The sequence below is a fragment of the Mirounga leonina genome, unplaced genomic scaffold (assembly GCF_011800145.1).
Source record: "Mirounga leonina isolate KUSES-001 unplaced genomic scaffold, KU_Mleo_1.0 Mir_98, whole genome shotgun sequence".
NCBI lineage: Eukaryota > Metazoa > Chordata > Mammalia > Carnivora > Phocidae > Mirounga > Mirounga leonina.
Genome location: NW_023270921.1, coordinates 1,628,674 through 1,643,684, shown reverse-complemented (window position 1 = coordinate 1,643,684; position 15,011 = coordinate 1,628,674).

Here is a 15,011-nt window from a genome sequence, read left to right as displayed (position 1 = left end):
CTGAATGTTGGGGAGACTGTGGCAAATTTTACATAAGACTACAATGAAATTTGCCAATTCTTCCTTTCTTGAACAATTTCTCTCTAGTATGGGATGCTGTTTGACAGCATTTACCCACAGTAGAACCTCTTTCAAAATTGGAGTCACTCTTCTCAAATCCTGCTGCTGATTTACCAAGTTTATGCAGTATTCTAAATGCTTTGCCATCATTTCAACAGTCTTCATGACATCTTTAACAGGAGTGGATTCCATCTCAAGAAACCATTTTCTTTGCTCGTCCATGAGAAGCAACTCCTCATCTGCGAAAGTTTTATCATGAGATTGCAGCAATTCACTAACATCTTTAAACTCAACTTCAATTCTAGTTCTCTTGCTATTTTGATATTTCTAATCTGCAGTTACTTTCTCCATTGAAGTCTTGAACCCCTCAAAGTCATCCATGAGAGCTGGAATGAACTTCTTCCAAAATGTTAACGTTTTGATATTTTGACCTCTTCCCGTGAATCATGAATGTTCTTAATAGCATCTACACTGGCAAAACCTTTCCAGAAGGTTTTCAATTGAGTTTGCCCAGATCCATCAGAGAAATCACTATGACTACTGTAGCTTTATGGAATATATTTCTTAAATAATAAGACTAAAAGGTTAAAATTACTCCTTGATCCATGGGCTACAAAGTGGATGTTGTGTTTGCAGGCATGAAAATAACATGCATCTCATACATCTCCACCAGGACTCTTGGGTGACCACGTGCATTGTAAGTGAGCAGTGATATTTTGAAAGGAATCTTTGTTTTCTGAGGAGTAGTTCTCAACAGTGGGCTTAAAATACTCAGGAAACAATGTAAACAGATGTGCTATCATCCAGGCTTTGTTGTTCCATTTATAAACCACAGGCAGAGTAAATTTAGCATAATTCGTAAGGGCCTTAGGATTTTCAGATGGTAAATGTGCATTGGCAAGTCACCAGCCGCTTCAGCCCCTAACAAGAGAGTCAGCTTGTCCTTTGAAGCTTTGAAGCCAGGTATTGACTTCTCCTCTCTAGATATGAAAGTCCTCGATGGCATCTTCTTGCAATAGAAGATTGTTTCATCTACATTGAAAATCTGTTGTTGAGTGTAGCCACCTTCGTTAATTAACTTCACTAGATCTTCTAGAGAACTTGCTGCAGCTTCCACGTCACCATTTGTTGCTGCACCTTGCCCTTGGATGTTATGGAGACAGCTTCTTCCCTTAAACCTCATGAACCTACCTCTGCTGGCTTCAGACTCTCCTATAGCTTCCTCACCTCTCTCAGCCTTCGTGCAATTAAAGAGTCAGGGCTTTACTCTGGATTAGGCTTTGGCTTAAGGGAATGTCGTAGGTGGCTTGAACTCTATCCAGACCACTAAAACTTTCCCCATATCAGCAATAAGGCTGTTTTGCTTTCTTATCATTTGTGTGTTTACTGTAGTAGCACTTTTAATTTCCTTCAAGAGCTTTTCTTTGCATTTACAACTTGACTGTTTGGCATAAGGGGCCTCCTAGCTTTCAGCCTATCTCAGCCTTTTCTGTGCCTTCTTGACTAAGCTTAACCATTTCTAGCTTTTGATTTAAAGTGAAAAACATGTGACTCTTTCTTTCACTTGAACACTTAGAGGTTATGAACAGGCCTAATTTCAATATTGTTTTGTCTCAGGGAACAGCGAGGCTGAGGAGAGGGAGAGAGACAGAATAGCCAGTTGGTAAAGCAATCAGAATACATGCATTTATCAATTAAAACTTATATGGGCACAGTTTGTAGCACCTCAAAACAATTATAATAGTAACATCAAAGATCACTGATCACAGATCATCATGGCAGACATAATAATAATGAGAATGTTTGAAATATTACGAGAATTACCAAAATGTGACAGAGGCATGAAGCGAGCAAATATTTTTGGAAAAATGGTGCTGACCATTTCACTCAACACAGGGTTACCACAAACCCTTTAATGTGTAAAAAGCACAATGTACGTGAAGTGCAATAAACCGAGGTATGCCTGCACTTAGAACACCTACCTTGTATCTGTAAATTTGAATTAAAGTTTTGACTTCTCCCCTGTCTCACAAAAATCATTCATTCAACTTCAGAATACCAATGTGGAATAGTAACTATATATGTTTCACAAATGTCCAGTCTCAATCATGCAATGATGTGGGGGGAGGGGTGGGGGGAAGACTAATACCATTCAAAGCAGAACTAAAATTAGATCCCAGAAGTCCTGTGCTAGCCTAAAGATAACAACCAGATGATTACTACAAAGGAAGTTTTATTTTACAGTGACTAAAATTCAGACTTACTCTGCAAATCCTAAAGAGAACAGATACCAGCATGTACCTTGTGCAGCATGGCATAGTAAAAGCAAGTTTCCACAAGCTAGGAAATCTCTCCTTTCACCAAATTGTTAGTTATTTTTAGTGATTGGCATGCGAGGTGTTCCTTATTTCCTTATCGGTGTTTTGGATTTTTTTTTAAAGATTTCATTTATTTATTTGTCAGAGAGAGAGCGAGAGAGCACAAGCAGGGAGCTGCAGAGGGAGAGGGAGAAGCAGGCTCCCCGCTGAGCAGGGAGCCCGATGTGGGGCTCGATCCCAGGACCCTGAGATCATGACCTGACCCGAAGGCAAATGCTTAACCAACTGAGCCACCCAGGCATCCCCAGTGTTTTGGATTTCTGTTTGCCTTGACTGAAGTATTGTGAAGAAGAAAAATGCAACATATCAACTATGGGGTTTTTTGGGAACCACTAAAACAAAAGCAATATATAATCAATAATTATAGTGTTGCAATTAAACATTATAAGAAACAACAGAACTGTGAAGCAGCTCACAAAAAAAGTTGAGAAAATTAAAAACAGTCCCTGAGAAAAACACATAAAATATATTTCCAACAAGAAGAAATAGAAAAACCTATTCAAAGTCTTTTCTTTGCAAAGGTCTAGAGATTTTCTAACGGGGAAGATTCTTCCCAGAAAACTAAAGGTAAATGTAGAAAATTAAATGGCACAAACACGGGTTTTAAACTATTGTTTTGTACAGTTGTCTTTTAAATCGGGAAGGAAAAAATCTGGTTACCAAAAAAGCACCATATTTATACTATCTTTTATATTTACCTGTTTAGTTCCCTTTACCAGTGCTTTTTATTTTTTCAGTAAGTTCAAGTTATTGTCCAATGTTCTGTCATTCCAGCCTGAACAACTCCCTTTAATATTTCTTTTTTTTTTTAAGATTTTGTTTATTTATTTGACAGAGAGAGACACAGGGAGAGAGCGAACACAAGCAGGGGGAGTGGGAGAGGGAGAAGCAGGCTTCCCGCAGAGCAGGGAGCCCTATGCGGGGCTCGATCGCAGGACCCTGGGATCATGACCTGAGGCAAAGGCAGACGCTTAACAACTGAGCCACCCAGGTGCCACCTCCCTTTAATATTTCTAATGGGACAGGTTTGCTAGCAAAGAATTCTCTATTTTTCTGGGCTTTTTAATTTTTTTTTAAAATTTCGGTGCCTTATTTTTTCCTTCCCTTTTTGGAGGATAGTTTTGCTGGTATAGAATTCTTGTTTGGCAGTTTTATCTTTTAACACTTTGATTATGTCATGTCCCTGCCTTCTGACTTCCATGGTTTCTGATGAGAAATTAGCTGTTAATCTTATTGAGGATTCCTTGTAAGTTCTGAATTCCTTCTCACTTGAAGCTTCAAAATTGTCTCTTTGGCTTTCAACCATTTGATTATAATCTGTCTATGTGTCAATCTTTTTGAGTATGTTATACTTGGAATTCATTGAGATCCTTAGATGTGTAGATTAATGTTTTCTATCAAATTTAGGAAGACTTCAAAAATTATTTCTTAAAATATTGTCTGTCTTTTTCTCCGTTTTTGAGGTCTCACATTATGTGTTTGCAGATACACTTGATGGTGTATCCCATGTCTTTGAGACAATGTTAATTTTTCCTTTCATTTGGAAACACAGTGCATGAGCTCCCATGTCCTGGAGTCCCTGAAATGTTTTCTTTCCACCCTCTGACCTTTTTATTCACTCATGTTTCTGTAGGCTTTGATTGCCAGTTGGGAGTCAGGCCAAGGGACCCAGACCCTTTGATCAGTCATTGTTTTAAATACATTGTATGACCATTGTTCCAAGTAATTGGAGGTCATGCTTCAATGTTAGCCCTTCAATGTTCAAATGTCAGGGGCTTCCACTGATCCACCCAACTTTGAGGAGTGCCGGATTAAGACCTTTCTTTGGACCCCATCAATGTCTGCTTTATTCATCTCATTTCTTCATAACTGTTTAAAGATTTGCACCTTGTTAGGATGAATCCTTTGACTCTCTTCTTTTTCTTTCCTCTTTGTTTTGCCCTTCTCATGAATCATTCTAACCTTCTTTGCTATCTATTTTTCAGAATAATTTTTCCCTTTGGAAGTAGTTCTGAGACCTCAATTAAGATCAACTCCAGTATTTTCTTTGCTTTTATTTTAACTTTACCATTGGTAGGAACCCTGAGGCTAGAGACTATAACTCAGTCTGGTCAGGATCCAACCTTGGCCCAGAGTCAGAATTTGCCTTAACATCTTTTAATTTTTATTTTAACTTTACCCATTGATATGGGACCTGAGGTTAAAGGCTATAACTTGGATGTGCCAGAATCCACATTTGGCCCAGCATTCTTCCTTGCTCTCGTTTTAGCTATTACAGATATCAATAACTGAATGATTGTATATTTAGCTCATATCTTCCTGCCTTGCATTTCTTTATGTATCTAGTGAAACAACTTTTCAGGAGATGGATCCATCTTTTCTAAATTCCACTGATAAGTTTTACTTCCATTAACTAATCAAAACACATCTGCAGTTCCATACCATAAGTGACCCTATGACCATTCAAAGTTTCCTCATCTCCTACCCTATTACGCATTCTCTTTCTAAACTGCATGTATTGCTGAGTCAATATCATTCTAGGAAACTTCCAATCCTGTCACCAAATACCCAAAGTCAAACTGCAAAGTTTGAGAGAATAGTTCTTCAGACTGCCAAATCTTCCCAAGACTTCTGACACCAAATGATGGTTTGGGGGCGGGGTCCCCAAAATTACCTTAAATTTTGATGATTGCTAGAAAACTTCATGGAACTGATTAAATGCTATTATACACACAATTATGTTATATTACAAGGAGAGGATACAAATTAAAATCAACCAAAGGAAAAGATGTATAGGACAGAGTCTAGGAGGGTTCCAAACATGAAATTCTGTTGTCATCCAGACATATTGCCCTCCTGGCATTGATGCATGACACACATGAACTACTGCAAGCCAAGGAAGTTTACCAGAGATTTCTTGTCCAGAATTTTCATTGGGACATCATTATACATACATGACTGATTAACTGATTGCCCACTTGGTTGAACTCAGTCTCCAGGTCAACTGATGTCATGCGACCTAAGCCTTCCTCCCTTAATCACATGGTTGGTTTTCTGCTGTGGCCAGCCTCACCCTAAGTTCTGGTATGGCCAGCATCCGCCCTAAACAAAGACACTCCTATCAGGTGTGACATTGATTACCTCCCAGCAGTTGAGGACAAAGGCCAGACCTCTCTTTGGACAAGGTCAAATTCTTTACTACACATACTTGACAGGTCAAATAATGACAATTCTCTGGGAATGAGACTCAAAGAGGCTCCACCCTTATTCTGTACTCTGGTGGCTGCCATGCTTCTGGTTTTCACTATGATTGCGGCTGTTAATTCCTAAGGCCACACTCCAGGACTGAAGTGGGGAATGGGAACAGGTCAAGTTAGAATGCCACAAAGCTCAGTGCTCTTACCAAGATTCAATCATTTATTTCTAATAAATAATCCCTGGATTGCTGCAAACCTTTAATTTCCAGAGTATTGAAAAAGTTGATTCTGACCATTTTACCAGTTTTCATTGCTTTCATGGAGGAGGGAATTCTTGGAGGTCCTACCATTCACTGATGTTACTCCCTCAGCCTACTTTCCTGAATAAAATGTTGTTGGAACACAGCCATTCTCATCTATTTACATATCATCTAAGGCTGCTTTCCCATTGCAACGACAGGATTGAATAGTTGTAACAGAGACCTTCTGGCCCACAAAGCCTAAAAAAACTTAAAATATTTACTATCTGGCCTTTTATAGAACATTTGTGCCAACTTCTGCTCTAATGCATAAACATATCTCTCACTCTCTCTCTTTCTCCATATATATATATATATATTTCTGTACCTCTCCATATATATATATTTCTGTACCTCTCCATATATATATATATTTCTGTACTCTCCATATATATATATATATATATATATATATATATATATATATATATATATATTTCTGTACCTAAACCCTGGAGTAAAAGTGATATATTACAAAATTTTATTAAAAGAAGACCATCTGGACTAAACAGATTGACTAATGATTGAGTCTTATTACTTATTGAACAGAGAGCAAGTATTGCCTTTGAAGTTCTATTACAATACATTTATTTATTTATTTATTTTATTATTATTTTTTAAAGATTTTATTTATTTATTTGACAGAGAGAGACACAGCGAGAGAGGGAATACAAGCAGGGGGAATGGGAGAGGGAGAAGCAGGCTTCCCGCGGAGCAGGGAGCCCGATGCGGGGCTCGATCCCAGGACCCTGGGATCATGACCTGAGCCGAAGGCAGACGCTTAACGACTGAGCCACCCAGGCGCCCCTATTACAGTATATTTAATTATCAAAGTATAATATGAACCAATTTCTGACTTATATACACAAATTATATAATGTATCTCTGTCTATATCTCTGTTTACATCTCTATATTAAATGTGTTATTTCATACTGTGGAAAAAAATACTTTTAAAATATGGCAGCAAGCAAAGGAAATGGTTTACTCCTTTCTAAACTCTTCTATCAGAGTAATAGCAAAGTTTGAAAGTTTAGAAAATGCAATTTTACTGGAAAAAGAAATAAACACAGGAAATGAGACGTGTCTGGGGGCCCAGGGATCACAAGGGTATCAAGAAGATTGTTAATATTAATGATTACTGATATTGATGTACATTTTTTTTTAAGATTTTTTTATTTATTTATTTGACAGAGAGACACAGTGAGAGAGGGAACGCAAGCAGGGGGAGTGGGGGAGGGAGAAGCAGGCCTCCCGCCGAGCAGGGAGCCCGATGCGGGGCTCGATCCCAGGACCCCGGGATCATGACCAGAGCTGAAGGCAGAGGCTTAACGACTGAGCCACCCAGGCGCCCCTTGATGTACATTTCTACATGTGTTTATTACCTACCCTATCTTCCTGTGGCCCAAACCTCTTGGTCCACTTTGCACTGGGCTTCTCTGATGAAGATGCAGGCAGGGGACAACCGCATATGCCTTTTGCCATCGAGTGGGGAGGAAATACTTCAACAAAATTTTATCCACTGTTGCTTTCCCGCTCTTCTGTCCTCATCTGGGCCCGGAAACGATCACCCCTTACCATAATTTAGACACACATACACACACACTGTCAAATTCTATGATTTCAGAGCAAACTAAAATGAAGTTTGACTCATTGGCACACCCCTCCTCTGCGCTATCCCTTCCTTTGCTCGCCTCCAACCGCTGAGGTAATTATAAGTTTACTCTATTTTGTCACTTGACTGTATCTGTCAAAATGTTGTTTTAGAAAGCATAGGCCTGCTGTTTTTAAGTCTTTCTGCATCCCGGTCAAGGCCTTTGTGCAGAAAATGTTACAGTTGTGCCTTTTTCTCCTTGCTGCCTGGGACCGAAGGAAAGGGTAGGTAACTGTCTGCGAGCTAACGGAGAACTTCAATAACTCCCTCAGGAGGAGCCAGTAGGGAGTTTGTATTTTTGGCCATGAATCCAGGGCTTTCATTTTAAGTTTCAGGGTGCGTCATGCAGTTGAACGCTGATTGAATGGGGGCACTGGAGGCTCCAGGGATCAAGCTGTGACATTTTTCTGAGCCTGAAGGCTGCTCACAGTTATTACTGCACGGGCCCCGCCAACTGCTACTACGGGGGACGCGGGAAGAAGGAGGTTGTGCTTCCGAGTGTGGGTGGTCGAATAAACTCTTTTAGCAGCAGCAGTGGGTCTATTTAGCCTGAAAAAGAGACCACCAGCAGCCCCGAAAGTGCTAAAAAAGTTACAATCAATTTTAAAAATATATATTATATTACATAAAAGACTGTAAGAGCGAGTGCTGAGCATTGCAGCACAGAATTACCAGCTGCTAAATGAGTCAGCCAAGCGGGATTTATCCCGTAACCCAGAGAATTTCCACATCTCCCACCACTCTACCTTTTTCTCAAGGTGGAGAGAAAAAAAAAATCTAAACAAAACAAAAAATAGCAGCAGAAAGAAAAAACAAAACAAAACAAAAAACAAACCCACAAGCACGCTTAGAGCAAATACACTGGAGGGAACTACTGAAATAGAGTCATCTTGGTGTTGATCTTTTGGTTGTGAGTGGTTTAGGGTTTGTTTTTAAAGGAGTTGTTAATGTTCGCATATTGACCATACATGTAGATAGTGATTAGGGACCAACTTACTTCTTCAAATTCATTAAGAATGTTGGTTGTCAGTACTTTTTAAAATATTGGTGTTAACCCAGTTTCAAAAATTGTCTCGAAGCTTTAAAAGCTATAAACTATGTCACTTTACTTGATTCTGCATTTAAGAAATTCTTGACTCCTGGAATTTTTCTAATTGCTAATTTATATTCTTATGTAATGCATAAAAGGCACTTCGACCATCATATTAAATTAAGCAATTGTTTTTTATTCCAACAATCAGAAGTTCAAGGGTCAGGTTAATTTGCATGCAACATATACATTGGTGGATTGGCTATTGACATCTTAACTTCAAACGTACAAAATAAAATTCATTCCACACTTTGTGGTTCTCATCAAACCTCAATTTTAAAGTGTAGTGTGTGAGATAAATAACCTTTCTAGGATAATAATTAAGAAAAATTCCCACATCTTGAAAAACATATATCCTGTGTCAGAATTTTTTCAGTCACGGGAAATAGGGAATCTCGTACTTTTAAACAACTTTCCCTATTAGAACATATATACCCATCACCAGGCTAACCCTCTAGAACCCTCAGTTTGTTTCTCAGAGTCCTTAGTCTCTCATGGTTTATCTCCCCCTCTGATTCCCCCCCTTCATTTTTCCCTTCCTACTATCTTCTTTTTTTACATATAATGTATTATTTGTTTCAGAGGTACAGGTCTGTGATTCAACAGTCTTACACAATTCACAGCACTCACCATAGCCCATACCCTCCCCAATGTCTATCACCCAGCCACCCCATCCCTCCCATCCCGCACCACTCTGGCAACCCTCACTTTGTTTCCTGAGATTAAGAATTCCACATATCAGTGAGATCATATGATACATGTCTTTCTCTGATTGACTTATTTCGCTCAGCATAGTACCCTCCAGTTCTATCCACGTCGTTGCAAATGGCAAGATATCGGTTTTTTTGATGGCTGCGTAATAGTCCATTGTATATATATATACCACACCTTCTTTATCCATTCATCTGTCGATGGACATCTTGGCTCTTTCCACAGTTTGGCTCTTGTGGACATTGCTGCTATAAACATTGGGATGCACATACCCTTTGGATCCCTACCTTTGTATCTTTGGGGTAAATACCCAGTAGTGCAATTGCTGGGTCATAGGGTAGCTCTATTTTCAACTTTTTGAGGAACCTCCATACTGTTTTCCAGAGTGGCTGCACCAGCTTGCATTGCCACCAACAGTGTAGGAGGGTTCCCCTTTCTCCCCATCCCCGCCAACATCTGTTGTTTCCTGACTTGTTAATTTTAGTCATTCTGACTGATGTGAGGTGGTATCTCATTGAGGTTTTGATTTGGATTTCCCTGATGCCGAGCGATGTTGAGCACTTTTTCATGTGTCTGTCTTCTTTGGAAAAATATCTGTTCATGTCTTCTGCCCATTTCTTGATTGGATTATTTGTTCTTTGGGTATTGAGTTTGGTAAGTTCTTTATAGATTTTGGATACTAGCCCTTTATCTGATAGGTCATTTGCAAATATCTTCTCCCGTTCTGTCAGTTGTCTTTTGGTTTTGTTGACTGTTTCCTTTGCTTTGCAAAAGCTTTTTATCTTGATGAAGCCCCAATAGTTCATTTTTGCCCTTGCTTCCCTTGCATTTGGCCATGTTTCTAGGAAGAAGTTGCTACAGCTGAGGTGGAAGAGGTTGTTGCCTGTGTTCTCCTTTAGGATTTTGATGGACTCCTGTCTCACATTTAGGTCTTTCATCCATTTTGAGTCTATTTTTGTGTGTGGTGTGAGGAAATGGTCCAGTTTCATTCTTCTGCATGTGGCTGTCCAATTTTCCCAATACCATTTGTAGAAGAGACTGTCTTTTTTCCATTGGACATTCTTTCCTGCTTTGTCAAAGATTAGTTGACCAGAGAGTTGAGGGTCCATTTCTGGGCTCTCTATTCTGTTCCATTGATCTATGTGTCTGTTTTTGTGCCACTACCACACTGTGTTGATGATGACAGCTTTGTAATAGAGCTTGAAGTCCGGAATTGTGATGCCACCAGCTTTGCTTTTCTTTTTCAACATTCCTCTGGCTATTCAGGGTCTTTTCTGGTTCCATACAAATTTTAGGATTATATGTTCCATTTCTTTGAAAAAAGTTGATGGTATTTTGATAGGGATTGCTTTAAATGTGTAGATTGCTCTAGGTAGCATAGACATTTTCACAATATTTGTTCTTTCAATCCATGAGCATGGAACATTTTTCCATTTCTTTGTGTCTTCCTCAATTTCTTTCATGAGTATTTTATAATTTTCTGAGTACAGATTCTTTGACTCTTTGGTTAGATTTATTCCTAGGTAGCTTATGGTTTTGGGTGCAATTATAAATAAGATCGACTCCTTAACTTCCCTTTCTTCTGTCTTGTTGGTGTATAGGAATGCCACTGACTTCTGTTCATTGATTTTATATCCTGCCACTTTACTGAATTCCTGTATGAGTTCTAGCAGTTTTGGGGTGGAGTCTTTTGGGTTTTCCACATAAAGTGATGGGTATTAAAGAGGGCACGTATTGAATGGAGCACTGGGTGTTACACGCAAACAGTGAATCATGGACCACTACATCAAAAACTAATGATGTAATGTATGGTGATTAACATAACATAATAAAATAAAATTTTAAAAAAGAACATATATACTTAAACTGAGTTATGTTTTAGTTTCAACATATATACTTAAACTGAGTTATGTTTTAGTTTCTCCCAGAAACATATTCCTTTAGGAACCCATACTTTATGCACAGAAGGAGTAAGAACCCCATATAAAGGAGTGCCATCATTAGAAAATGACAGCCACATGATTTCCCTCACCTGGTTTCTCTCTTCACTCAAGCCTTGTCCTTTCTCCATCTACTCCAACTGTGATATGTTTCCCATTTATATGAGACTTTCCAATTATTTGTAACCAAATTATTTTGATTTTAGCTTCTCAGTGTCCTGCTTTCCAGGTTTCTGACCCATAAGTTTATCTCCTGCTCATAACTTTCTCATCCTTTTTGATAAGAGGTGCTGGGACTCTCAGCTCTCATAGGGTAAAGATATCTCCAGAGAGTCTTCAGGGCTTCCCTTCCCTCACAGGCCTCCTAAGTAAGGTATGACCTGATATTTTTAGAGCCTCTTTCCTGATTCTGATCCTAGGAACCAAGAGACCAGAAAGATGCTGATCCTAGGATCTGATCTTCCTAGGATTATCATCTTAGGAGCCTGGTGTCTAATTCTTTATGATTCTTCCGTTTGGAGCCATACAAAAAATATGTAATTCATCTTCCATTTGACATTCCTTTGTGTTTTTAAAGCTAGCTCTCTTCTGCCTCTCTTCACCAAGAGAACTTACACTAATTCCTTCAGCATTTCCTTGAGATTCTCTCGCACTGTGAATCTTAGAATGAAAAACTTAGCTTTGGTTATACTCTGGCAAATGAGATTGCTCTTTTCTTTCATCTGAACACTATTGTTCTACCTAAAATTTTATTTACTACTTCAGAAGTCCAATTACACCAAAGAACTGAAAATAAACTAAAATTGTTAAGCTATTTTCATAGACACCTCCATTAATGTTATAGCTACCTCATCCTGTAGCTCTACAGTTACCTTGAGTTTTTTTGTTTTTATTTTTGTTTTTAAACACATCTTTACAAATTTAATGATATTCATTGTGACCCCAGATTGAAAAAATCTAGATTTTTTAAATCTTTTAACCTTGTGGTCACTTATTCAATATATTGAGCATATCTCTGGTAGCATTCAAAATTTGGAAAATGTGATATGTATGCCTTATAAATTTTCAGCCAGAATTCATAAATACTTATTAAGCACCTATTATAGGTATGTATAATACAATTAAATGAATAAGACTCATTTTCTGTCTTGGAAGGTCTTTTTTTTTTTAAGATTTTATTTATTTATTTGTCAGAGAGAGAGAGAGCACAAGCAGGGGGAGAGGCAGGCAGAGGGAGAAGCAGGCTCCCCACTGAGCAAGGAGCCTGTTGCGGGACTTGATCCTGGGACACTGGGATCATGACTTGAGCTGAAGGCAGATGCTTAACCGACTGAGCCATCCAGGTATTCTCTGCCTTGAAAGATCTTATAAGTCTATAAACTCCATGAGAGAGGGGCCAAGTCTGGCCAGTTCACCACTTTGACACTCAGCATCAGTCTTGAGCTTGATACATGTCAAATCCATGATGTCCTGAGAATTAGTGAGTAGAGTTGAGGAGGAAGCAGGAATATGAAGAACTAATGCTAGTCTAATTTCTATAAAAAATTGTGACCAAGGGCACAATTACCAAGTCTCTGGCTTGCTGCTAAAACTTTCCCTCTACATTTAATTTACTTTAATTGAACTTCTAGCAAATTACATTTCATTTGGAAGACCCACCAAAATGTCAAGCACCCTGATGAGCTCAAGATGCACTGTGTCCACAAGACGGTTTAAAACAAATTCTTGACATTTGAGTTTAAACCACTTTTTAAAATGAAATTTTGATTTCTTGAACATCACCTAAATATCCTCCTTTAATAGCCTAGCAAGTGAAGAGTTTTGTAGAACAAAACTGGTGAGGAGAGAGTTTCTTTAATCTTAACTACGAGCAACAGTGAACTCAAGAATGAATGCAGTATGCAAGTGTTGAATCAGTATATTGTATGCCTGAAACTCATATTACTGTATGAAAACTAACTGGAATTTAAATAAAAACTTAAAAAGAAAAAAGAATGAATGCAGAGCCGTGTTGAGTCCGAAGCCAAAGGAAGAAGTTGAATTGAGGCAGAGGCCAGAACTAGTTTTGAATATCTAATTTCCGTGTGAGACTCTTCATGCTTAAATAGCTCTATCAAGGTGTGCTAGAAAAAATGTGACCTGCTCTATGGAAACTGTGCTGGCTTCTAAGTGATCATTGATTTGATTTATAAACTCTTGCAATTCAAGAATTTTATTGGAGATTAACTGCAAGCCACTCTTTATAAGTCTCCCAATCAATCTACCTCCTTTTTTGGTAAAACAGAGCAACATTTGCTATCTACAGATTTTATTATTAAATCTTTCCACAGGTTTTTCTAAAGGTAGTCTTTAGTATCTTTGGGTAACAATACATACTCCTTTGGGTTTATAATATGCGCTTTTTTCCCTATTCAGAGTGTTGAGCTATTTTACAAAAATCTTAAATTTAACAATTACATTACTTTAAAACACAATAACATATCTAATTCTTTTTTTTTTTAAGATTTTATTTATTTATCTGAGACAGAGAGAATGAGAGAGACAGAGAGCACATGAGAGTGGGGAGGGTCAGAGGGAGAAGCAGGCTCCCTGCCGAGCAGGGAGCCCGATGGGGGACTCGATCCAGGGACTCCAGGATCATGACCTGAGCCGAAGGCAGTCGCTTAACCAACTGAGCCACCCAGGTGCCCAACATATCTAATTCTAAAATTACCATGTAGGTTATTTTATACTCTGCCTAATTTTTGAAACAGACCTTTGAAGACATAGTCTATATAGAGAGTTATCTTGTGTCAAACCATCTTAAAATTAAAAAAAAAACTGAATGAGTATATAACTGTTAAATGTTGAGACAGTCTCAGAAACTAATTTATTTCTTCATTGCAGGGGTTTTCTAATCTCCTTTTAAATAGCTGACCCCTTTCCTCAATGGAAATCTGACATATATTAAACAACAACAACAACAATAATAAAACTAATGAACATATTAAAGTAACTGTGATTGAATCGGGATGGGATTTGGAATAGAAAAATTCCCATCCATCCAGAGGTGTCAAGTTCACATTGTCTTCATAGTTCCAAAACAGATCTGACAATACTCCTGTAGAAGACTCTGGTTAAATACAAAGCTTTGGTCAAGGGAGAGCTGCTTAAACTATTTACTGTCTCTGGGTTTGTTAAGCATTGTTTGTGTCTTCTTGACCATGAGATTTCATAGGTCACTCAGGTGAAAGTGACCTCTCCACAGATTAGTGTCAGAATACCTAGATAACATTTTGGTAGTATTCTCCAAAACCACTCAATGATTCAATGACAGCCATTTTATTGTGTTGACCCCTCACCACATAGAGAATAGACTCATTCAGATGTCAAGTGCATGCTGACAAAGGCCAGCTTAGTTGTGAGTGGTTGTGCTTTAAACTCCTTTAAACAGATTTATCCCTCCATCAGATGTGAATGTTTAAGCATTTTCAAATGAGTTGTTATAAAAGTAGCTATTGTAACAAAATTTTAATCCACTAAAATTTATTTTTGTTTCAAGGTTGATCTAAGTAGCCAATATGTTTTATTAAGTATAAAAAGTAATGTTTTGAATTGATAGCACTTCTCATTTTCAAGATGACCGTGCAGTCATATAGAATAAAATAATATGGCACCAGCCATATCACACAACAGCAGTTCAAT